This window comes from Sturnira hondurensis, unplaced genomic scaffold, assembly GCF_014824575.4.
Source record: "Sturnira hondurensis isolate 20B ecotype Veracruz unplaced genomic scaffold, ASM1482457v3 Scaffold0014384, whole genome shotgun sequence".
Taxonomy (NCBI): Eukaryota; Metazoa; Chordata; class Mammalia; order Chiroptera; family Phyllostomidae; genus Sturnira; species Sturnira hondurensis.
In genome coordinates, this window is record NW_028087015.1 from 14,019,126 (window position 1) to 14,043,559 (window position 24,434).

The window sequence follows — 24,434 nt, forward strand, 5'->3', positions numbered from 1 at the left end:
TTTTGGCTATAAAATCCATTGGGGACTGAGGTTGTGGAAGACATAAACTTCTAGAGTACCAGGCAGTTCCTCTTAAAGGGCCCAGGCATGAACTTACTTAAACTCACTCCTTCTGAGCTCCAGCACCAGGGCAGCAGCTTGAAAGGCACCAGAGTCATACAGGGAGAAACTGAAGTTCCTGGTATCAGGGCAAGTACTAGGGAGCAGAACTCTACCAGAAAGAAGTGTTGGCAGATGCCATTGTTCCTTTTCTGAGCCCTTCCCACACAGAGCTGGCAGGTGAGCACCATACCTGAGTCTCCATCAATGTGGCTTATACTGTTTGCCCCACACAGGTGATTTTCTGAGGCCACACCACACCCAATTTTCAGGCCCATGCAAGCTATTTTCAGTGACTTTTCCATACAAGTGTCTGGTACTGGTTCATTCTTTAGATTTTTCTAAATTATCTCAAACAAGTAGCACCTGGCCTCAGCAAATCCTATACCTCTCACTAAGTGGCCCCAGGCCTGGCATTTCTGGGAACTTCCCTGCCTGGTTTCAGGAATTGTAACTGCCTCCCACGGCTAAGTGAGCTGCCTCCAGAATGTGGGCCACAGGAGACAAAGCTTGTCTCTGTCAGCAAGCGCTGCCTCTGCTTCTCCCCCTGCCCCCAAAGCATGGCTGATGTCCATGGCAGGTACGACTCCTCAGAGAGGGGCAACCTAGGCCAGACATGATCACTTGGGAGGCCATGATGGAAGGACTTGGAGGGGGAGGGGCTGCGACAAAGATGGAGTGATGGACTCTCGTCCCCCTGGCTATTGTGACATAGCCTGAGTCCCCATTTCCATCTGGGAGAAGCGCTGCCTGGCTCTAATCTACTTAAGCCTAAAAACCTATGACGGGGAAGACAATGCAGCCCTGTCCTGGAAAGGGTGGGTATCAGGGTAAATCAGGCATAAGAAAGAATATGTAAAAAATCCTGTGAAACCTGCTTTATTTAGAATGCTTTCATTGAAATAACAAGGGTCCAAGCAAGAAGTTTGTTCCTCAGAGTTTTATGGCTCCTTAGCTATCTGACCCTGACTGAGAATAAGCCCTCATAGTTCTTTGAATGCTATCTATTGTTTGATCCTTACCTGTATTCTTGTGCAAATGAACCCAGTAAAAGCCCCTTGAGCAGGGGGCTCTTGGCTCTTCCCCTTTGAGGGATCGGCCACCTTACCTCCCCAAGCAAATCATGTCTTGGTAGTGTTGACTTTCATCCGTGGTGGACTAGGGGACTTTTGCGGGCAAAGTTGCCCCCATGTGGCACTATTAACAGCTGGTCTTGGTTCACACATTAGCCTCACTTGGGCAACTCCAAGCCCAGCATAAGTAACAGCCATCTGAAGATTGCTTTGTAGCTTATGCCATGGGCCCTGGACAGAAATAGGCAGTGGCCGACATTGGCCTATACCTCCCAGAACCCAGAGCCTGCATACCCAATGAATAGCTACAGACCACATCAGAGTACCATCATCCAACTACTTTCACAAATGACACTCAAGGGGTGGACTCAGTGGGCACCACAGTTCTGCTGGAGTAAGTTCTATTCCATAGAATGGGTTCCTGTATAGCTGGTCCTCCACAGTGGTTGGAGGCTGGTAGTCAGTGGTCATAGCCTGACTTTGAAGCTGACTGGTCTGGGTAAATCCCTCTGCTTGACCTGCTGGCAGCAATCAAGGCTCAACTATAAGAAGAGGGTGTACACAGCTCACAGGGGGGTGCATCTAGAATACCCACCTTAGGTGATAGGGGAGGCTATACCACTGAACCCTACAGGGTGCCTACTCTATTAGGACATGCTACCAAGCTAGGGAGTCCTAACAGCTCTACCTAATACATAGAAAGAAACACTGGGAGGCTGCCAAAATGAGGAGACAAAGAAAAATGGCCCAAATGAAAGAACATAAAACTCCTGAAATAGAACTAAACAAAATGAAAACAAGTGATCTAGTAGATGCAGAGTTCAAAACAGTGGTTTAAAGAATGCTTAATGAACTTAGGGAAAAAACAGATGAATCAAAAAAACTTCAACAGCACAAAAAAGAACACAGAAATCATGAAGAAATAACCAGTCAGAAATGAAGTATTTATTAACTAAAATGAAGAATAATTTATAGGGAATAAGTAGTAGTGTGGATAAAGGTGAGAATAAAATAAGCAATTTGTAGTATAAGGAAACAAAAACACCCAACCAGGACTGCAAGAAGAAAAAGGAATCCAAAAATGTGAAGATAGTGTAAGAAGCCTCTGGGGCAACTTCAAGCGTACCAACATTGGCATTGTAGTTGTGCTGGAAGGAGAAGGGAGAACAAGAAATCGAAAACCTGTTTGAAAAAATAATGAAAGAAACCTTCCCTAACTTGGTGAAGGAAATAGATATACAAGTCCAGGAAGTACAGAGAGTCCCAAACAAGATGAACCCAAAAAGGCCCACACCAAGACACATTATCACTAAAATGTCAAAGGTTAAAGACAAAGAGAGAATCTTAAAAGCAGCAAGAGAAAAGTAGTTATCTACAACAAAGTTCCCATAAAGCTGTCACCTGATTTCTCAAAAGAAACTTTGCTGGATAGAAAGGATTTGCAAGAAATGTTCAAAGTGATGAAAAGCAAGGATCTACAGAGAGATTACTCTACCCAGCAAAACTATCATTTAGAATCAAGGGACAGATAAAGAGCTTCCCAAAGAAGAAAATGCTTAAGGAATTCATCACCACCAAACAAGTATTGTAGGAACTTTTTAAGGGTATGGTTTAAGGAGAATAAGACCAAAAATATGGATCTGGAGGACATGAACAACAGTGTGGGGATTGCCTGAGGGAGTGGTGGGTGCTTGTTGGAGGCATGCAAAGGGGGAAGAGTTTGGACTAGTGTAATAGCATAAACTTTAAATTATAATTTAAATTAAAAAAAGAAAAAGACTGAAAAGGCTGTTTTGATTGTAATTTTCTTTTTTAGATGAGGACTATACATTAAGGAAAAATATACTTTTTTGAAAGAATTATATAAATGTAATGTAGCTAGACTGTTTATGTGAACTTGCAAGGTTTGTTTTTTTAAAAGGCTCAGTGACTTTTATCATTTTAGAATAACTGGTAGATTTTGAGTATACTAGTATTAAAGGTCTTAAAACTAATTGAATTATTTTATCACAAATTTAGTTACCCATTGATATAATTGACTTAGGGTTTCAGGTTTGGTATGTTAAAAAATAAAAACATTGAGTGATAACAAATTTCAGGAAAAAATAGGACTTCTTTATCAAAGAAGAAGAGGAAGGCAGAGGAGGAGAAAAAGAAAGAGAGGAAGAAAAAAAGAAGGAGAAGGAGAAAAAAATGAATAAGTCTGATGTTTTATCTTAGATGGTTTTCTGGAACAGAAGGAAGGAATTATGAAAAAACTGAGAAAATCCAAATAAAATATGGAGTTCAGTCAATAAAAAATTATCAGTATTGACTCATTAATTGTGATGAATACACTATAGAACATAAGATATTAAGACAAAGGGAAAGAGTATATGGAAACTGTGCAAATCTAATTTGTAACTTTTTTTGAAGTACAAAACTATTGTAAAATCAAATGCTTACCTGGAAAAAATTGCCATGTTCTGTAAAATGCAAATGACTGAAAATGCACAGCTCATGCTATACAGGCAATTAATTCACAATCATCAGGAATATGTTTTAAAAGGTGCTGAGAATCAGTCATTGCCATAGTTGCAACCCCAAACCATTTTTATCTGATAGTTTTTTTAACATTCAAGATTAATATTAAGGCATGAGAGGAGAAAGCTTTATATAAAATACATAAAATATTTTTAAATGGGCAAATTCTTTCATGGATTCCACTTATGGATTTGGATTTTCTTTCTATATAGTGGGAGAAGTTAAGCTTTTAGCCATCACACTAAATAAACCCCAATAACCAAAGACTCTGGATAAAGGCATGTTCTTTAATAAATAACCACTAACCACATTCAATTATGTAAAGAGATGACCAAGCAAAGCCTCACATCTGCAGGCTCCCCTAGACCACACACCACATTTCACTCAGCAGGAAACTGCTTTGAACAATTAATTATCTATCATAAATTAAGTCCAATTAAAGGTTAAACATGAGAGATAAATTTAAAAAACTAATGAAAATACCTTGATCAAAGGAAATACTTATGGAGAGAAGCCACTTCCTGTGATTTACAAATGTAGGTAAATATTTCGCACCAAAGTCTCCCATGGCTTTTAGAAAGTTTTTTGCTTGAATGATTTCTGAGGATGAAATTCGACTGTAACAGATATTATAGTGAAATCTTTATGAATTTTGAAGGGCTCTGAAGCACTGAAAATGCTTAGTGAAACAGAAGAGAAATATCACTCCTTTCCATAGAGACATGTTGTATAAAATATAACCAAATGAAATATACTAAATACCTGTAGTGACATTCAATATTTTGACAGTTCCTTGTTCACCATATGAACATAAACTGAGGATTTAATTACCCAATAGCTATACATCACTAATAACAGAGTGGCAAACCCTAAGAAATGGTACAAGGTGCTAAGTCCAATTCTAGTCTCCACTGTACTTTTTTGCTATGTGATTTTAGGTAAGCCATTGAACTGGAGCTGATCTTTTTTTTTTTTTTTTTTGCTTTATTTTGTTTTTCCTGTAAAATAGGGATAAACAAGTACCCACTTCAGAGTATTGTGAGCTATTGCTATTTTTATCACATCTTTTACCTCTAAATATGTCTAAAAATCTACATCATGGTATTATTTGTTATTTTAAGTCAGTTTTTAATTGAACACAGGAAGAAAAAACACATTGCCTTATATTTCCTTTTGCATTTACCACGCACAGTGCTCACCCCCACGTGCAGATCCTAGTTGTCCAGATGGCCTCCTGTCCTGCAGCCCCAAGGCCAGCCATTGGCCAGTCTCGAGGTGCGGACGGCTGGAGCAAATCGTCTAGGCTTCTGTTAATGTGAAGATATCTTGATCTCTTCCTCACTTTCAGAGGATATTTTTGGCTGATAAATTTTTACTTTTTAACTCCCAGCACTGAAAATGTATTCCTATTATCTTCTGTGAAATTAGCACTTATTCCAATCCTTGCATACCTGGATATAATGTGTCTTTTTTCCCCTCTGGCTGCTTTCAAGGTCTTTTTTGCCTTTTCTTTAACTTTGGTTTATAGTCTTTTGACTAGGCTGTGCCTAGGTATGATTCTTTTAATATGTACTTTGCATGAGTCTCACTAAGATTCTTGCATGTATAAGATAATTTTAAAATCAATTTTAAAGGCTTTTGATATCTTTATTATTTATTTATTAATCTTTATTATTTCTTTAAAAATTTTTGGGTTCCAATTTTATACCTTTTCTGAGGGACAATTACATGTATGCTAAACAGTTTGATATATCTTTAATCTCCTGAAGAGCTGGCTATTCATTTTCTTTCTTTTTATTGTTGTTCAATTACAGTTGTCCCACTTTTCCTCCCATTGCTCTTCCCTGCCCCACCCCTGCAAAAATTAATCCCCACCTCATTGTCCATGCCCATGGGTCCTTTATACAGGGTTCCTTGACATGCCCATGGGTTCCTTGACTTGCCCCTTCCCTTTCTTTCCCCTGTTTTTAATCTATTCTTTCTAGTCTTCATATTGGATAATTTCTATATTTACATGTGTATTTTAATATTATATATTTAATATTCTAAAATTTATACACTAAATGTTATAATTTTCATATGAAAGTTTTTCTGGGATACTATTTTTCTTTAAATGATATAAATTATTATATATTTTTACATCTTGGGGTCTTAGTTACTTTGTTTATATTTTTGCAGATAAAACTTATGTAGAAGTTGTTAGTATCACTTTTCAATAGTATTGTATTTCCCCATTTTCCTGAACTCACACATGACAACAAACTTGCTTTGGTCAATGCAATGTTTAAAGTGACATGTGACACTTTCAGTCAGTCATTGCTATAAGAGCCAGTGTTTCTGTCACCATATTCTCTTTTCTCTGAGCCTTGTTTATCCATCAATGTTCCAGAACGTGGATGTCTCATCAAGATGAGTCTGGCATGCAAATGACAACCATGTAAGCAGCAATCTATATGTGATGGAAAAACAACCATTTGTTATTGCAGTCATTGAGCTGTGAGTGCTACTTGTTACTGTAACAAAATCTTTATTTTGACTTATACCAAAAGGAGCATAAGTATAATTCATTAAAAGTTTAGAATAACTTGTCTGTTTTCATTTTTTGTTAATTACATATAAATCAAAGTAATTCAACATTAAAGTATTGAATCATCCTCTTCAAGAAGATTTAAACAAATCTTCTCTTGTGCTACCAAGAGGGCATTTTTGTGTCTGTTATAGCATAGTTTATGTCCACCTTTTTCTAATGAAGAGCAAGTAATTATCTTTAATCTACTAATAGTAATGTAATGAAAATATTTTGCACGAATATTTGACATGACTTCTAATTAATTGCACATCATAAATGGAGAGTAGGACTCCTAAATTAAAGAAAAAAGGGATCTTTAAACTCAGTTACAAGTAATATATGAGAAAGAGTGCATGAATCTACTCTTCCACTAGTACTATGCCCACACTGATAGTGTAATACAGTTACTACTATTATTAAATTTTATCTTCTCTTCAGTAAAACATTCAGGTAGGTAGCCTGATAGGTAGGTAATGTATGTATTATAAATGTTTGTGAAGATACACAAATAAAAACTACATAAAATGCATGTGTATGTGTGTATATATTATACACACACACACACACACTTACATACACATATATTTTAACCTAAACATTAAAATGTGCAAATATTCATAATACACATATTCACACATACATATGTATGCTCACATATATAATTTTTGGCTGTTTTTATAATATTTTTATTTATTTATCTTTAGAGAGGAAAGGAAGGAGAGAGGAAGAGAAACATCAATGTATGGTTGCTTCTCGTGCATCCCCTGCTGGGAACTGGCCCTTGTCGGGAACTGGGCTGCAACCCAGGCATGTGCCCTGACTGGGAATCGAACTGCAGTCTTCTGGTTCGCAGGCCTGCGCTCAATCCATTGAGCTACACCAGCCAGGGCTGGCTGTTTTTAACATAGTTGGAAATCAATTTTGCCAGTCCTGTTTTATTTGTATAATGTAACTTTCCGTACTCCCTCACCCACTGAAGTATTTTCATGCAAACACCAAAAATTATATTATTTACCCATAAATTCTACATTATAAATCTTTAACAGATAATGATGCAATACATTATTGCTATTAACAAAATTACAGTTCTTCCTTAATGCTGTTTAATATTCACTTATCGTTCAAATTTCTCCAAGTGTCCCACAAATATCTTTTTTTAGACATTTTTTACTTATCTGGTCACCTCAATGGAAATTTTTACATTAAAAGTATTTCAAATAAGGCTGCAATTAACATATTTCGTGCTTATATTCGTGTAAATGTGAGATTTTTTTGTATCTTTGATCTCCACGTAAAAGTGGAGGGTTTACCCCATTTTAAGTACTCAGTGTCATGTGATCATAAGGTTGTATTTAATTACATCTTTGACATATTTTTGATATATATCACTCTCATTAGTATATTACTTTGTATCACTTTTAAATCAAATCTAAGACTATTTATAAACCTAAACTGTATATTTATATAAACTATATAATTTATATATGCATATTTATATATGTATAGAATAGAGAATTACAAATAAGGGAAGCCTATGTTTAATTGCTCCTCTCCCTGCGGATGAGTCCAGGTGGCTCCCCCTTCTTTAGGTCTCCCCTTCCTCCTCCCCCCCGGGTCTGCCCACCCTGTCCCAGACTCTCCCTGAGGGGCCAGCCACTATGCTCAGCTGATGGTGTTCTGCTCAGTGTGACTTTGGCTCTTCCTCTTCTGTGTGCTTTTATCCGCTTTCTAGGCAAGGGGACATGTTTCCTATTTTTACTTATACCAAATGAAATCACTATTTGAATTATAACATGTTATTAAAATTTTAGATGTTTTTTGTGTTAAAATTTTAAAGTTGGTTTATTTCCTTTTATACTGTCAGCCTTAAGAAATGGAATTCTGCTCCCTCTATCAAACCTCAATCCCTAACCATTTATATATGTGTCTCCCTAACTCCATTAACCTTTGGTGGCCCTTCACCAGTGTGTCTCTAGGAGGATTTGAATGACCTGAGGCTCTGTGGTAAATTAATCCTACTTGCAAACTGTGAGCTGTACACTCTCTGCTGCCGAAGCACTCCGTCTACACTGAGTGTTGGGGCTGCTCTTTTTGCCCTTCCTTCGTTTTCGAATGCAAGATGGAGTTCTCACATAGTTAGGAATCCCAGAAACACCATTACTGATTCAGGAAAGCAGTAGTTGGAAGCACCTTTGGCTACACAGTCTCCCCTCCCATCTGCAAACAACTGTCATGAGCAGTCACCTCCACAGGTTACACAGCCACTAGGAAGCACAGGTGCAGGACTGACCAATGCCTGCTCTTCTCCAGGAACTGAGCACCCGCCCCCCCCCCCCCCCCCTCCCCCANCCCCCCCCCCCCCCCCCCCCCCCCCCCGCCTAAGTCCAGGCCATCCTGCTTCCAGCTATCTGCAACCACACACTACGGCTACTTTGGAGAAGAAGGATTATAACAGCCCGGAAGCTTGAGTGGAGTCTTCCTACATCTTCCATGGTTCCCAACAACCAGGCAGAGTGGAAGGACCCCTCTTGCAAGCCACACTCCCCTCCCCACACATGGCTACCACCCAGACTCATCGGGGTTTCTCTGTGCTTCTGAATTTGCAACCAGAAGTGGCCACAGAGCAGGAGAGACCATTGCAGCATTATTAGTGAAGCACTGTGTTCAAAGTAGAGCTATATTCACTTGAGCAAGTGCCATAACATAGAGGCAGGCTATCCTGGGTCCTAAGCAGAGATGTGTTCATGCCTTCACTTATTTTTCACTCAGGCAACCATGTTCTCATGACAGTCAGCTTCCCAATGGGTCAGAGAATCAGGCAGAATATTATATGTTTAAAATAATAATAAATCAGAGGCTGAAAACTATTAGACACAAGAGAGTGTGTAAACCCACCTCCTTCAGGACCTCGCTGCCCAAATCCCTTCTTGGGGATGGGCTGGCCTTTCACCAGCATAGGCATCTTAATGATACCACTTATAAGCCTGGGGGTAGGGTGAGAGATTCAGGAAACCAATGCTCTCTGGGCAGGAATACTGCAAAGCACAGCTACGGAAGGTTGCTTGACCTTTTCAACCTTCTCTCGGTCTCTTTCCCAGGTGGAAAGACATCAGGAGGAACTTGAAGGAGATGAGTGAAGTTCTCTTTTGACCCTTTTGTTGTTCACCTGCCCATTTGTTGTGGGCACTTGCTGGCGTTAAACCACCAGTTGTTCCCCGTTTTATCCCAGTTTTCAGCTGTTGTGTATTAGTTAATGCATCGCCTCTCCATTTGGGGCAAAGGGACCATTGATGTCATGCTGCACACTCTCCAAGTGCCATCATCAATCAAGTACTTCCCCATGAGCATCTGTTTCGCTGCAGGCAGGGTTGTCATTAGAGCACATCAGCCAGAAGGAGGTGTTTTGAACCCTAAAACAGTGCTTCTGGAGAGCAGTCCGGCTTGTCTCTGAGGGTTTTAAAGAAATGAGATACTTCCCTGCTTGGCACTTTCACAGCGTAGTCATTCCAGGTCCAAGGGTGGGGGTGGTGATTCTTGCATATTTCCTTGTTGGCCCGGAGCCCACCATTGACTCTGGATGATGCGGAGTGACCCCAGGGTCTTGGTTCCCATCCCACCTATTACAATACAGCACTTTTCCAGCTTCTAGTCAGTTTTGCAAGAGATCAGTTTCCCTGTCTTAAGGGGATGCTTCTCAGAATCTTCTCCCTGACTCAGATCTCAGGGCCTGGAGAGAAATGGGGCCACTGACATATTTGGGTGGAAGTGCAGCTTTGGAGAACCTGCGATTCCCACCCGAACCCTCACATTTCACTAGTAAATGTCGTGTGAATTTTGAGCCATGTGCCATTATACATTCATTTTTTAGAGAAATCACAATTATAGTAACCCATCTTCAAGCAAAATTAGCTCTACCTGAAAAAGTCCCATATTTATCCTAGGGCTTGTGGTCCTCTCTGACATGTGTGAATCCCATTTCTAAAATTTGGCTTTTTAATTTTCTTATTTGGAAATTTCCTTTAGTAACAGATCATGGAGTAATTTGTCAGTGAGTTGAAGTTTAGTATGAATAAGCTTGAGAGAAATTTTCTGAGAGAGTGTTAATATGGAGAAAAAGGTAGGGCAGTTATGAGGATCCTGAGAGAATAGAAAACCGAATGAAGATGATGACACAGAGCTGGACAAGAGAGCAATCGGATGATTGTAAAGTAACACACATCCAACTACCATTTCAGGAATTAGTGTTAGGGAGGCAAAGCTGGCCTTAGTATTACATTAAGGCAATTTTAATAGTTTCTATGGTAGTAGCTTTTTTTAACTTTCACAAACTACATTCTAGTTATAATTAGCAATAAAAGGCGGGGCATACCCCTAACCTAAAATCAGATGTGGTCCATTAGGAAACTGATAGGAATGACTGATGCAATGCAAGTCCATCCGAGTATAATTCACCAGGTTGGCACGCCAGTCTGGGCCATGAGATCATCTAAGGGTTCAGTTCATGGAGAAGGAAACATGAAACTTTAAAAGTTGTAGGTATATGCAACCGCCACATATGGATGGTGTGAATGGATAGACTAGACAATATAACGTGGTAGAGGGAAAAACCTCATGACATATTTAGGAAATCACCAACGTTTTAAAAAACTTTATGTTGAGAGCCATTTTCAGTCCGCAGCAAACTGAGCAGGAAGTGCGGAGACTCCCACATACCTGCCCTCACACGAGCACAGCCTCCCCCCTTGTTACCACCCCCTCCCCCCTTGTTACCACCCCCTCCCCCCTTGTTACCACCCCCTCCCCCCTTGTTACCACCCCCTCCCTGAGGGATACACCTATTGTAACTGATGAACCCACATTAACATTTTGGTATCACCCAATTTCTATAGTTAAGATGAGGCCCACTCATGGTGTGGTACATCCTATGAGTATTAACGAATGTATAATGACATGTATTCATTATTACAGTATCATACAGAACAGGCTCCTTTCACTGAGTAAAATGCATTTAAGTTTCCTTCCTATATTTTTATGGCTTGAGAGCGCATTTCTTTTAAGAGTTGAATAATATTCCACCATCTGGCTGTACCACCTACTGAGGGATATCTTGATTCCTTCAAGTTTTTGGCAATTATGAATAAAGTTGTTATAAACATAAGATTTCAACTCATTGGGGTAAATAAAAGGAAGATATTATTGGATCATGTTTAGTTATATAAAAAATAACAAACAAAAAACAAAAACACGAGCCCTGGCTGGTGTAGCTCAGTGGATTGAGCACAGGCCTGTGAACCAGAGGATCACAGTTCGATTCCCAGTCAGGGCACATGCCTGGGTTGCAGGCCGGTTCCCTGCAGGCCAACTCCCAGCAGGGGATGCACAAAAGGCAACCATACATTGATGTTTCTCTCCCTCTCTCCTTCCCCTCTAAAGATACATAAATAAACAAAATCTTTAAAAAAACACACAAAACACCAAGCTGTCTTCCAGAGTGGCTATGTCATTTTGCATGTCCTCCAGTGGCCTTAATAGCCCTTCCAGAAAGACCATATCATTCAATTAGATGCCTCACCTAGGTGTCCTCTTCTTTTTTCAAATTTCGGCTCATTTCAGGTCATACGTGGAAAGAGCACAATTTGTCTTACAAGCTTCCATTTAGGGCACTACGTTTGTTGTTGGGGCCCACTGGCCCCCTCCTTGCACCCTCCCCTCCTGCCCCTCCCTGGTTCCTTCCTGCACTTCCCTTTGTTCCTTCCTTGATCCCACACCTCTTTCCACCTGCTCTCCAGCTTTGCTCGCTAATTCTGGCACATTTCCTTTCCTCTCCCCAAACCATGGCTTTCCCTACTGGAATGGATGCTGTGCAGAAGGCTGCTTCTCAGTGAAGGTCAAGGTAGGGAGCCTTCCCCTGCCTTGACTTGTCTTCCTTCATGCCTCAAAGCATGGCTGTGCCCGAGGCTCTCCAGCTGAGTCAGAGCACACTCACCTTGCTAACACTGTATGTTCCCTTCTTTACATGCCCCTGTTCTTTGAGAAAGGAGATCATCTCAAATCTGTCAGTTTCTACCCACCTTTTTGGAAATGGAAGTTGAAACTCATAGGGGTAGTTTTGCATTGTAACCCATCCTCTCTCCCAGAAGTACTTGTTGGAAGTCTAACTCTAGAATGGACTTTAGCATTCCAGGGGCCAAGAATGTTTCAGGAAGGGTTTTGATGCACCAACTATAGCAAAAGAACCCAGGGCTATCAGCAATAAACCCTGTTTATCTTCTTCAAGACTCCTGACCCCTTATCTCTGCCCCCAACCCCATGGGAGTTACAGCAAGTGTGCATGTTCCTGAGTGCTCAGAGGGTGAGTGATGAATCACATTCACACACACACACACACGCACACACAAGCAACCTGTGAAAAGCAATTTTCCAAGGTAGCAGAAATTGTTTTCTAACTTCTGTAATCTTCATGGCTATGTCTCTGACAGTGGATTTTTCCTCAAATTATTAAGTAAATTGAAAGTATTTTTTCTTCACTCTGTGCTCAAGTTATGTTCTATCTTGCTAGGGAAACTGGGACTCATTTACTGGTTATGGGAGCCTCCCTCACCTGCAGGAAACCTAGTCTGGGCCACAGATGCAAGAGCTGGCTGCCTTCTTGCCAAATGCCCATGTAGCTTTGGCTTCTTTCTGGCAGAGAGAACAGCACCTCTGCTTTTTCTTATGACAGGAAATAAAGAACAAATAGAAGTTTCTGATCAAGTGATGTTATCGAATTGGTACCAAACAGAACTTGCTGGCGGCAATGTGCATTAGGACGGCAGGGCGGGGGTCTAGAATAGAATATTGAGGTGTCTGTAGCAGTGGAGCAGGACTGGGATAAGAACCAAGTGGCCCGTCTGAAGTTCAGAAGGCCCACTGTGGTTACAGGTGCTGGTGTTGGGGTGATGTATTATGAGGACCCCCAGCTTGTTGTCACGCACAGGAACACACACCTGTGTATGGAGCATCATCCCTGCTCAGATGTTGGCTGCTGACCCCAACTCACTTGCAACTTCCCAGCCCAGCCAATGGCCTTGTTCCCATTTCCTCCTCCCACCACAGGTCCCCTTCCCAGTGACACCAGTGTCCAGGTGCTTTTCCCTTCCTGGAATTTCTAGAGAGAGCCATTTCATGGAACTTGATTTCTCTCTCTTTCTCTCTCTCTCTCTCTCTCTCAACAGATGTGAAAACTAATGCCATGTCCCTGCTTTTTGCTTGTCCGGGCTTCTGTATCCACTCACTTGTTAGAGATAATGACATGGCCAGACAATAATTGAGTTCAGAAAGTCTCCTGTCTTCTTTCATGCCTGAACAATGGCTCTGAATGCATTTTTTTAATTGTGGACTTATGCTTAGAAGAGGTCACAGTGGTAACTGATCAGTTTGAAAATAATCTGCAGTGCTTTGATTTTGATTTTGAAATTCTGCTTTGAATTTGGTCATTGCAAGCCATCAACACCCTCAGGGACCTTCGGTGAAAGCACCCTTATCTGTTTGAGCAATTAAATCTGCAAAAGGCCAAACAACATTCTAGAGGAAAAATGTTTTTGAAGAACAACACTTTCTTATTAGTTTCTCAACCAAGGAAGAAGGCTAGCACACACCTCGGGCAGGAATGCATGTGAGCCAGGAGCAAGAGACCTGAAGTCACAGAGTTTGAGGCTGGGTGAGCGTACAGATCACCCACCTCCCACCCACCTTGCACCTGTGACAGTTCAGATGAACGGTTACTGCTGCACTGTTTGTCCCTGGGTAGACATCCTAGAAAATCTGTGTTCTCTATGGAATTTACACAGGTAAAATCCACGCTAGGATGAAGTATGCCCATGCCTCACCTCCCTGCCCCCCACAGAAATTTAGGTCCACCTGTTCTGGGATCAGACCTGGACAAGAGTGATAAAATATAAAAGAGCAGAGTCAGAATTATATATCCTTTTTAAAAATTTTATTTAATTCTTGTTCAAGTACAGTTTTCTGTCTTGTATTCCCAGCCCTGCCCCCACAGTGCTCCCCACCTCCCTCCCATCTCTGCCCCCCACCTTAGTTATTGTCCATGTGTCCTTTATACTTGTTCATTTGAGTCCTTCCCCTTTTCCCCTGTGATTCTCTCCCCTCTCCCCTCTGGACCCTGTCAGCACGTTCTGCATTTCAGTGTCTTTGGTTACATTTTGCTTGTTTGTTTGTTTTGTTGTTTAGATTCCTGTTAACGATGATATCATATGGTATTTGTCTTTCACTGCCTAGCTTATTTCGCTCAGCATAATGCTTTCCAATTCCCTCCATGATGTTGCAAAGGGTAGGAGCTCCTTCTTCCTTCCTGCAGCATAGAATTCCATTGTGTAAATGTACCATAGTTTTCTGATCCAGTCATTGATCAATGGGCATGTAGGTTACTTCCAACTCTTGGCTATCATAAATTGTGCTGCTATGAACATCGGGGTGCATAGGTTCTTTTGGATTGGTGCTTCAGGGTTCTTAGTATATACTCCTAATAGTGGAATTACTGGGTCAAAAGGCACATCCATTTTTAGTTTTACTAGAAAATTCCATACTGTTTTCCATAGTGGTTGTACCAGTCTGCAATCCCACCAACAGTAAACTGGAGTCCCCTTTTCCCCACAACCTCTCCAACACTTGTTTGTTTCTTTGTTTATGGTAGCCATTCTGACTGGTGTAAAGTGGTATCTCATTGTGGTTTTGATTTGCATCTCTCTGATAGCTAGCGATATCAAGCATCTTTTCATGTGTCTCTGGATCCTTTGCATGTCCTCCTTGGTGAAGTGTCTGTTCAAGTCCTTTGCCCATTTTTTAATTGGGTTGCTCGTCTTCTTTGAGTGGAGTTGAGTGAGTTCTTTGTATATTTTGGAGATTAAACCTTTGTCTGAGGTATCATTGGCAAATATGTTTTCCTATACACTTGGTTGTGTTTTTATTTTAATACTGTTCTCCTTAGCCACGCAGAAGCTTTTCATTTTGATGAGATCCCATTTGTTTATTCTTTCCTTTATGTCCCTTGCTCTAGGGGACGTATCAGTAAAAATATTGCTACGTGGAATATCTGAGATTTTCCTGCCAATGTTCTCCTCTAGGACTTTAATGGTTTCACGGCTTATATTTAAGTCTTTTATCCACCTTGAATTTATTTTGGTGTATGGTGTAAGTTGGTTCTCGAGTTTCATTTTTTTGCATGTAGCTGTCCAGTTCTCCCAACACCATTTGTTGAAGAGGCTATCTTTACTCCATTTTATGTTACTGCCCCCTTTGTCGAATATTAATTGACTGTAGAGAGTTGGGTTTATTTCTGGTCTCTCTGTTCTATTCCATTGGTCTATGTGCCTGTTTTTATGCCAGTACCAGGCTGTTTTGATTACAGTGGCCTTATAATACAGTTTGATATCAGGTATTGTAATCCCTCCTACTTTGTTCTTCCTTCTCAAAATTGCAGCAGCTATTCGGGGTCTTTTCTGGTTCCATATAAATTTTTGAAGTGTTTGTTCTATGTCTGTGAAATATGCCATTGGTACTTTAATAGGTATTGCATTGAATCTGTAAATTGCTTTGGGTAGTATGGACATTTTGATGATGTTAATTCTTCCAATCCATGAACACAGTATATGTTTCCATTTGTTTGTGTCTTCCTTGATTTCTTTCTTCAGTGTTGTGTAGTTTTCTGCATACAGGTCTTTTACCTCCTTGGTTAGGTTTATTCCCAGATATTTTATTTTTGTTTTTGCTATATTGAATGGGATTTTTTCTTGATTTCTGCTTCTGCTGTTTCATTGTTGGTATACAAAAATGCCTTTGATGTCTGGATATTGACTTTGTTTCCTGCTGTTTTGCCAAATTCATTTATTAGTTCAAGCAGTTTTTTGGTAGGGGCTATAGGATTTTCCATGTACATTATCATGTCATCTGCAAACAATGACAGTTTTATTTGCTCCTTTCCAATTTGGATGCCTTTTATTTCCTTTTCTCGTCTGATCACTGTGGCTAGAACTTCCAATACTATATTGAATAGAAGTGGTGAAAGTGGACAACCTTGTCTTGTTCCTGATCTTAGTGGAAAAGCTTTTAGTTTTTGCCCATTGAGTATGATGTTGGCTGTAGGTCTTTCATATATGACCTTTATTTTATTGAAAAATGCTCCCTCTATTCCCACTTTGCTGAGTACCTTTATCATAAATGGGTGTTGTAAGAATTATATGTCCTTGATAATCATGCAAGCTGGGTGTTGAGTCTCAGCTAATTGTTAAAAGGTCTTTTTTTTCCCTTCTGAGATGGTGAAGACTGATCTAAAAAACACTAATAGTAAGGCAATTCTGTTCACATATACTGTCCAAGTTTCCGGTTACCTCTGGATACATGCAAGGTTTTCTGGGTTCAGTGGGATATTATCCTGAGTCCTATCACCCTTCCTTTCCCCAGCACTGCCCTCACTTTCCTCAGTCAAGAAGCAGATCCCCCTAGGGAAGCTAAAGAACACCAAAGAGCGGATGATTTCCCCAGGAGCCTTGAGGACATCTGAGGGCTGACCCACACGGGCCTTACTGCCCACCACTCACAGTTCTCTCAACTGGTAAATTGAAGGAGGTAAACTGCAGTACCATGAAATTTCCTCTCAATCTGCATTCCTACCAACAGCTTAACTGTGGAATTGTCGCTTCTTTTTTATACACTGCCATAATATATTTAATAACGTATTCTAGACAAAATTATAGAAATCATTACCAAGGACAATTACTTTTTAAAAAATTTTGTTTTAATTGTTGTTTATGTACAGTTTTCTGTCTTTTACTCCCATCCCAGTCCATCCCCCTAGTCCTCTCCCCCTCCCTCCCATTTCTATTCCAAGTTTTTGTCCATGTGTCTTTTATACTTGTTCCTGTAAATCCTTCCCCCTTTTCCCTGAAATTCCCTCCCCTCTCTTCTCTGGCCACTGGCAGCCTGTTCTCTATTTCAATTTCTTGGGTTATATTTCACTTGTTTGTTTGTTTTGTTGTTTAGGTTCCTGTAGGATTATATGCTAAGAACCCTGAAACACCAATCCAAAAGAACCCACGCACCCCAATCTTTATAGATGCACAATTTATAATAGCCAAGTGCTAGTCGCAACCTAGGTGCCCATCAGTAAATGAATGGATCCAAAAATGGTGGTACATTTACACAACGGAATTTTATGCAGCAGAAAGAAAGAAGGAGCTCCCACCCTTTGCAACAGTATGGATGGAACTGGAAAGCATTATGCTAAGCAAAATAAACCAGGTGGTGAAAGACAAATACCATATAATCTCACCTTTAACAGGCATTGTTACTTCTTAAAGAGACTGGCATATGACTNTATAGCTGCACAATTTATAATAGCCAAGTGCTAGTCGCAACCTAGGTGCCCATCAGTAAATGAATGGATCCAAAAATGATGGTACATTTACACAACGGAATTTTATGCAGCAGAAAGAAAGAAGGAGCTCCCACCCTTTGCAACAGTATGGATGGAACTGGAAAGCATTATGCTAAGCAAAATAAACCAGGTGGTGAAAGACAAATACCATATAATCTCACCTTTAACAGGCATTGTTACTTCTTAAAGAGACTGGCATATGACTCATTTTGGCCACTGAAACGTGAATGGAAATGAAACACCTGACTTCAGAGTGAAGTTTAAAGAGCCAGGGAAAGATTAAATACATTCCCATCCACCTGCTATGGCATTGTGGTAACTTGTGCTGAGCAATACTTTTCTTAGTGTGGCCATTGAACGACTGTCCTGGACAAAGATCCTTGCTCATTCACCTTGTTTAAGCCACAAACAAGCCTTAACTGTTTAAACCACTGAGACTTGGGAGTCACTGTTACTTGGGAGTCACATAGGTTTTCTGATATATCCCAACTTCTACAACCTCCGTGGGAGCATTTTAAAAGCTTTATGCCCTGCTCTGAGTGAGAGTGTCAAATGCACGATGATGACGATGATCCTGATAGAGTAATCTGTTTGACTTTCTAAAAAGAAGACTTTCCATTTTTTCATAGGTGACAACTATACAGCATGTGCATGACTTCATTTGTCAATTTATGGGATTTGGCCAGTGTGACTTACAGATGTTAATGTGACCCAGAAATTTCTAATTGTGAGACTAATAATTAACGATGATATTCTAAACTGAGAGGTTTTTCTGCCATGTAGTGGTCAATAATTTGGACATCAGAGGCTACAGATCTTACGTGGAAGATAAGCTCTATAGGAAGTCCATTTCCTCCCTTTGAGAGTTAATGGTACTGGGTTAACATTACACACCTGAGATCTGTTACTAACTCAACCCTAAGGCAATGAACTAAGTGGATGTCGTTCAGCTGAGATCATATGCCAGCAGTTCACATGAAAAAAATTGAAATATCAAGGTTCATTTAGTACAGTTGCTTGCTAATGAAGACCCATTACTAATGAAGAAGCTTATTCTCTAACAGGAAGTTCCCCCGAGGCTGGGAAAATACAGAAGACATGGGTAAATTAAGACAGAGAGCAGAGGAATTATTTCTAATTAAACATCAGGGAAGTATTTGCTAAAGCTTAGATGCTGTATGAAAAGTTCACTAGTTACAGAAGGGGATTTCAGGGTCTCCTTCTGGCTGATACCTTCCTTGACTAATTTGAATTTTAAATTACCCGGGTATTTTGCCCAGTGTCCCTGTCATTTTAAAATGCAGTTCCTTGTTTCCCCTCTTGTCTCGTGCATTGCAGAACAGGGCAATGACAGAACAAACAGCTCCCAAACTTCAGAATAACAGCAGTGAGAGCAGCGAACACGTTCATCAAACTGTTCTCTCTCTTGGACTGAAGATGCTAAAATATTGTTACCTGACAGAGTCCAGGCAGGGACTGTAGCTTGTCTGTTAGCTGGAATGGTGTCTTTCTCTTTCAACACACTCCACAGTGTCTACTTGCTTTACAGAAATAATAGCAAAATAGAAAAAAAAAACGTCTATTTTGGATATTCCTAAAGCAGCTGTCAGGAATAAGTACGGCATAAAAGGTAACCAAATGACAATTACGAGGCTAGTAAGTTTGGGGCAGAAGTGTGCCACGTAGAAAGGTTGACAGTCGATGCGGTGGAACTGGGTGGACATGGACTGTTCTCTGCCTGAGGACAGTGACTGTGGAGTCCCACTCATTGGGTGCTTATTCAAACAGGAATCTGTTGGCACATTCTGATGAAACTTCATGTCAAAGATATTTTTATAGACCCAAACCTTATCTCTCAGGTGCTTCTGCACACAGGGTTCTGTCCACAGCAGAAGAGAGCCAATGACATTGGGGATCTTGAGATCTGCCCAGTTCATCTCAGGTATCTATTGTGTGCATATATGCTGGGACTGAAGATAAAAAGTAAACAAGCCCAAAGCCCTTTTTAAAGAGCTAAATCTGGGTGGTCCTGGAGGTTTATGTTCTCCTTTCCTGGGGAGCTCAGCACAGGTAACTTAGCTGATCAGTTATTTCAGCAGGAGAGCAGGCTGATGGCAGCCCCTCTTGTCCTTCCTAACAGAGAACTTCTCAGTCCAGGGTCTGTCCATGGGCAATAGTAGCCCAGTGGAGCCTGCAGGAATGGGATTATTGTACTTATAAAAAGGACCTCATAGTGCTTCCTTGACCCTTCTTTCCCTGTGAGAACACAGCAAGAAGATTGCCTTTTAGGGACAAGATGTGGATTCTCACCAGACACCAAAATTGCCAAAGTCTTCACCTTGGACTTCCAGGCTCTAGAACTGTGAAAATTAAATTTTAGTTGTTTAAAGTCCTTCAGTCTACGGTATTTTATTTACAGCAGCCCCAAGCAAACTAAGGCAAGAGTGTGTGTGTGTCTTTTTTTTCAGATGTTATTTCTTTATTTTTAGCAAGAAGGAAAGGGTGGGGGAAAGAGAGGGAGAGAAACATTGATTGGTTGTCTCTTGCACACCCCCAAACCTGGGACTTGGCCCACAACCCAGGCATGTGCCCTGCTTGGGTATCAAACAGGCAACCTTTTGGTTTGCACAACTGTGCAACCCACTGAGCTACACCAGACAGAGCTGTCTCTTGTACTTCTCGGCACCCAAGTTCTACCCAGTAAACCCATGTTCTACGTGTAGCATGTACTTCTTGTGCTGAAAGTAACCCTTATGAACAGCTCAGGGAGGGTACAGACAAGTAAATGACCATCCCAGGTAGCGTTAAATCAACATACAAAAAACATTCTGTTGTGTGGCAGAGAAAGGAACCCAAAGGCTACCTGCAGTCTGCAGGAGGGTTTCATGGTGAATGTCGTCATTGGTTTGAGCCCTGAAGGTGGGTAGGGTTTAGATGGACCAAGGAGACAAAGGCATCTGGAGTAGAAGCAAGGGTTCTAGAAGGTGCAAGTGCTTTGATGATGAGAAGATCCTCGGGGCCTGGGTGTCTGTGCTTTCAGCAGATTGTATTTGCTCAGACAGCTGAGGGTGCATGGGGTAAAGCTGCACCATCCATGCAACAGCAGCCCTAGGAATGTCAGTAGGACAGTTACCATGAGGGTATCTGTGAACATGGAGCTGAAATGGAATGGAGTCTCGGGGAAATATATTTTTTACAATGGCTTTTTGCACCTCTTCTCCAAGGCACTGCTTTATCTAAAGGGGAGATGTCTGTAGTTCCGACACACACCATACATATAAATAATTAAACATTCATTTATTTGAAAGGACCCATTTTACTAAATGTTTCTCATTATTTTTGGCTGCTCTTTGGTGCACCATTTGGTAATGGGTAGGTGCTATTTCTCTTTCAGCACACAGATTTGTGCTTTTCCTCTTGAAATTTCTGGAGTTTGCATTTATTGCTAGAATAGATTCAGAGTAGTCATTATCAAAGGAGAAAAGTTGGTCTCCTTTAAAATGTCTAAGAAAATACCTGTATTTAAATGCTGACTATATATAATAATGATGTGACATTCTATAAAAAATGCCTATATTGTAGAATGCTTTCTGATATTACTTTAGCAGAATAAATACTGGGGGTGGAGGGACTAAAAAGGTTACCGGACTGTTTCTCTCTGTATTTTTTCTCAAAAACACATAATGCCAATGACCTAAGGTAAGATTTTTAATTCAACTAAAATGGCTTTAGACTGTTGAACAAAGGTTTTAAAGATTTGAGGTTAGGTGAAAATTATAAATTTAATAATAGAACTCAACTTGAAATACTTGAGCTTTTGCTGATGGAACATGAATTGGTAAAAAGGGCAGGTTCTCACATTGAGTTAAATGTGAAGTTAATACTTTTTTTATCTACCCTTTGATTCCAGCTGCCTTCTTTTCTGAACAAGAAGTTCACATTGACCTTCTCAAATATCTGTTCCCAGCAGCTAGAAGGGGGCCAGGGGAGCATGATAAAACGAACAACATGAACTGCTATAGGGGAAATGCCAACTTAAAAAAATCAATATCTAGCTAAATCTCCAACTGGAAGACAAAATGAAGAGATGTTTAGTCAAACAAAAATGGAGACAACTTTTTGCAGGCAGAGCTTCACTACAACAGAAGGTGAAGAAACTTTTCAGGGTGAAGGAAAATAATATTACATGGAAACTTGTCTCTACATAAAGGAATGGGCATCCCTAGAAATGGTAACATGGGAGCAAATAAAAGACTTTTTCAAAATTTATTTAAAGACAAGTAGCAGTTCAAAGAAGAAATTCTGAAGTGTTTTTGTCTCAGGACCACTTTACAGTCTTAAAAAATTATTGAGGACTTCAGAGAGCTTTGTTTATATGGGTTATATCTACCAAGATATGCCACATTAGAAATTAAAATGAAATCTCTATTTATTACTAGAGATTAATAATGTTTATTTATTTATTAACTTGTTTTAAAGTACCATGCAATATTAACAAAATAACATTTTTACCAAAAATAACTACAGTTTGGCCCTGGCTGGTGTAGCTCAGTGGATTGAGCGCGGGCCTGCGAACCACATGATCGTGGTTCAATTCCCAGTCAGGTCACATGCCTGGGTTGCAGGCCAGTTCCCAGCAGGGTATTCACAAGAGGCAACCATACATTGATATTTCTCTCCTTCTCTCCTTCCCTTCCCCTCTAAAGATAAATAAATGTAAAAAAATATTTTTAAAAAATAACTACAGTTCCCCAAGGAGAAAAAAATTAGTGAGCAAGCTGGCATTGTTCTATATTTTTGTAAAATTTTTTAATGCCTAACTTAATAAAAACAGTGAAGATATTACATTGGCTTTTTCATTTATTCTACTGCAATATCACATATAATATAGCCTTTGTACTTGAAATAGTACAATATAATTTAAGAGTAGCCAATGACAATGAGAACATATAAGTTGTAAACCCTTAAGCAATTACTGTAAATAAGTAAGACAAATTTACCAAATATAAAAGTGAAGATTAAATAGAATATTAAGAATTAATCCCTCTCAAAGAAGACATAAGTAAAAGAAAAAAGGATACACGAATATGCAGTACACATAGAAAACACAGAATATAAATGTGCACATGACCCCAGCAACATCAGCAAGTCCTGAGTGCAGCAGGTTCACAATCAATGATGTGAGCTTCCTCTGCCTCAAAAGCCAGAGAGACAAGGTCAAATTTAACCAAAATGAGTGTACTGAAAGAAATAATAGAGAACTAAAACTATGGAACAGAAACCAAAATAGCAGAGAAAGACAATAAACCAAAATCTGGATCTTCAAACATGTGAATAAAATTTATCAAACTCTCAATACACTAATAAGTAAGAAAATGAAAGGAAAAGCAAATATTACCATTGTATAAGTTTCCTTAGGCAGCCATAACAAAATATAATAGGCTGAGTGCCTCAAACAATAGAGATTTATTTTATCACAGTTCTGGATGCAGGAAGTCCAAGATCGAGGTGCCATCAGGGTTGGTTCCTGGTGAGGCCTCCCCTTCTGACTTACAGGCAGCTGCCTTCTCGCTGTGCCCTCCCACGGCCTTTCCTTTGTGCGTGTGCTGAGAATGCAAAATCTCTGGTCTCTCTTCTTCTTCTTATAAGGATGAGAGCCCTGCTTTATGACTTTATTTAACTTCAGTTGTGTACATATAGCCCTATTTCCAAATACAGTCACGTTAAGGATTAGAGCTTCAGTGTATGAAGTTTGGGAAGACACTGTTCAGTTTATAGCAATCATTATCAGAAATAAAAGAAGGAATAACAACTAGGGGTCCTACAGACATCTGAAAAATATGAGGTAATATTATGAACAAGTCCACGCCCCAAAATAGGCAATGTAAAAAAGTAGATACATTTCTCAAAAGATAAAAAGTAAAATTGACACATAAAGAAGTAGAATATCCCGACAGCCCTGTCCCTATTAAAGAAATGGAGTTGGTAACTAAAAGCCATTTTCTAAAGACACAGCAGACCCAGCTGGACTTACTGGTGAATTCTACCAAAGAGTTAAGGAAAAGTATCAATGTTACTCAATGTTTTTTTAAAAAATAAAAGGGTAAAACATTTTACAAGTCCTTTTATAAGGCCAGCATTGATCTATTACCAAAACCAGGCCAAGACAATGTAAGTAAAACCATGATTCTCAAGAACGTGTGAGCAAAATCCTTTACAAAATTAAATTATTTTCATTATGGTATAATAAAACTGAATAACATTAAAAACTTAATACATAATGGCCATATGAGGTTATTCCTGGAATATAAAGTTGATTTGCTAATCAAAAATCTATTATTTCAATGCTCCATATTTAGCAAATATAAAAGAAAAACTATATGATCATCTCAATAGAAACAGAAAAAATATTTGCCAGTTCAGCACCCATTCACAATTTTAAAAATTCCCTTAGAAAACTGGAAGAAAATGGGAGGGAGGTGGGGAGCACTGGGGGTGGGGGGGGGTGCAGGGCAGGAAATATAAAACAGAAAACTGTACTTGAATAAGAATTAAATAAAAAGTAATAATAATAATAAAATAAAGGAAAATTATTGTACCTCAATAAAGTTCATTTACCAAAAAAAATTTTAAAAACTAAAAATAAAAAAAACACTTATACTTGAGATAATAAAGATTGTGAAAGAATAAGCCATTCATCTCTAAGTTTGAGAACAAGAGTTCTATTAAGCACTATAAT